The sequence below is a fragment of the Cicer arietinum genome, chromosome 7 (assembly GCF_000331145.2).
Source record: "Cicer arietinum cultivar CDC Frontier isolate Library 1 chromosome 7, Cicar.CDCFrontier_v2.0, whole genome shotgun sequence".
Taxonomy (NCBI): Eukaryota; Viridiplantae; Streptophyta; class Magnoliopsida; order Fabales; family Fabaceae; genus Cicer; species Cicer arietinum.
In genome coordinates, this window is record NC_021166.2 from 49,563,767 (window position 1) to 49,566,664 (window position 2,898).

Genomic DNA, 2,898 nt, shown 5'->3' on the forward strand with positions numbered 1-2,898 from the left:
CAGAGGATGTTAAACAGAAGAGGACAGAATAGAGGACCTCCTCAAAAAGAAAAAATTGACAAGAGTCAAATAACTTGTTATGGATGCAACAAGATGGGACACTATAAAACTGAGTGTCCTCTCAACAAAAGGAACTCTAGAAAATTCCCATACAAAAACAAATCCATGATGATCACTTGGGATGATAGTGATGAGTCATCCTCGGAGCAAGAAAAGGAAGAAGAGGCCAACCTATGTCTCATGACAAAATCAGAAAATGACAAGGTAAGTATTTCTGATCTATGTCCAAATTGTGAAAAATTAGAAGTTGAATTTGATAGCCTTTTAAATGACTCATACACTTTATCTCAAAAATGCATGTTTCAAAAAACCCAACTTGTTGAGATAAAGAAACAAAATGAAGAGCTACAGAAAAAGAATGATGAATATGTTAAAATCATTCAAGAGTTGCAGCAATCTCACTTTCAAAATTCTGAGAAACACAAAATTTTTGAATCGCATCCTCCTGACGAGGATACAGAAAAGGAAATTTTGTAAACTGAGGTTATGGAACTAAAAAATGATATTTCCAACTTTGTCAAATCTACAGAAACATTTCAAAAGATAATGGGGTCCCAATCTGGAATATTTGACAAGGCTGGAATTGGTTTTAAAAGCTCTCAAAAACAAAAATTATATGAAAACTTTTTCTTGCCTAAAAAACGAGAGGATAGGCCTAAATGCACCTTTTGCAAAAAACTTGGGCATACTTCCAAAATCTGTCATGCTAAGAAGAAAGCTAACAATGAAAAGGCAGCATGCTCATTCTGTGGTAAACATGGGCACCATGATTCTATTTGCCATCATAAAAGGAATATCCTCAAAAGAGGAAAAACTAACCAACAAGGACCCAAAGCTATATGGGTACCTAAGTCTCTTTTAAACTCTAAAACAGGTTCATCCTCTAATCAACAAAAGAAAGCCTTGGTACTTGGACAGTGGTTGCTCAAGGCATATGACGGGAGATAAGCACTGCTTCATGTCTTTGGAGATAAAGGATGGAGGATCAGTCACATTTGGTAATAATGATAAAGCTCAAATAAAAGGAACAGGTATTATTGGTAAGAATAATTCTGCAAAAATTGAAAATGTTCAATATGTGGATGGCTTGAAACATAACTTGCTAAGTATTAGTCAATTGTGCGATAGTGGTTTTGAAGTTATTTTTAAGCCAACTCTATGTGAGGTTAAACACTCATCCTCGGGTAGAGTTTTCTTTTCCGGTTTTAGAAAAAAGAATTTATATGAACTTTATCTTGATGATTTACCTACTGAATCTTGTTTTGTTTCCATTGAAAAAGATAAATGGATTTGGCACAAACGAGCCGGTCACACAAGCTTAAACACTATTTCTAAATTAGCAAATTTAGAATTAGTAAAAGGTCTTCCAAAAATTAATTTTGAAAAAGACAAAGTTTGTGAAGCTTGTGTGAAAGGAAAACAAGTTAAAAGTAGTTTTCACTCTAAAAACTTTGTTTCAACAAATCATCCTCTTGAACTCATTCACATTGATCTCTTTGGTCCTATCAAAACTTCAAGTCTTAGTGGAAAAAGATATGGCTTTGTACTTGTTGATGATTTTTCCCGTTTTACTTGGGTTCTATTTTTAAAACACAAAGATGAAGCCTTTGAGGCATTCCACCATTTTTGCAAAAAGATTCAAAATGAAAAAGGTTCAAAAATTGTCTCAGTGAGAAGTGACCATGGAGGTGAACTTAAAGAGTGGTTTAGAAGAACCTTCTAAACTTAAAGAGTGGTTTAGAAGAATGGAAAAATGTAAGATGAAATGAAGAAGACAAAAGAAAAAAATTAAGTTGATTACTCACTTTAGACTTAAATATATATAAAAAAAAATAAAAAAGTATAGACACAAATGATGGACCAAAATTTAAGTAAGTTTATAACTAATTTTAACAAGTTGATGCTATTCTCATCAATATACCCTTTAAGTCATAACATAACAATTTTTTATATAATATTAAATGAAAAATAAGGTTTTTTTAGGGAATGTATTACTTTTTTAATTGCATGAAAAAAAAATTAAACTCAGGGGTAACTAATTAAATTATTTGGGAATTAAATTGCTTCAAACATGTAGTCTTCAATGTCAATTAATTAAAGCCAATGCTATCAATTACATAAATAAAAAAATCAATATAATATCACCTTTTTAAAAACTAAAGCTTTCTCTTGCCAAAACAGAAGAAATTAAAGTAAAAACTAAATTACAATTTCAACCGTCGCCTGAGAGATTCGAACTCTCGCGGGGAAACCCCATGTACTTAGCAGGCACACGCCTTAACCACTCGGCCAAAGCGACTATGTTGTTAGTTTTCCCTACGCATCAGTAACCAATCCGAAGACGATCATTTTTAATTTCTATATATCTACGCATCGGTAACCAATCTGAAGACGATCATTTTTAATTTCTATAGATCCACGCATCAGTAACCAATCCGAAGACGGTCTAAGATTAATACCACTGATAAAAAAAACGCACAAAGAAAGAGAAGAGGACAAATCAGAGATCAGAAATATTTTGTTATCAGGTATTTTTTTTTTTTTACAATTAAATCTATTTTGTTATCTTCATCATACAACTAATATTTTGTTTAAAAAATATTGTTTTTATTTTATTTGTAAGAATAAAGATTAATGAAAGAAACATATAAAAATATGAATAAAATTTGAACATGCGCGCCTTTGTCACCTCCGTCACAGTTAACGCCTTTGTCACTGCCATCGCCATTGTCGCCATTGTCATTGTCATCACCGCTTCTTCGTCCTTCTTCGTTTTCGTGTTGCCTATCCACTGAGTTCTCATTTTTGTGGCTGCCTCCCTTAATCTGGCCGCCTTTT

At 32.6% G+C, this 2,898-nt stretch overlaps 1 non-coding gene across 1 annotated transcript; it reads right to left on the bottom strand.

Annotated features, from left to right (window-relative positions):
- Positions 1-2,277: 2,277 nt before the first annotated feature.
- On the bottom strand, positions 2,278-2,359 carry TRNAS-GCU (transfer RNA serine (anticodon GCU)). The gene has a single exon. It is a non-coding gene; the product is annotated as a tRNA-Ser (tRNA).
- Between the last annotated feature and the right edge of the window lie 539 nt (positions 2,360-2,898).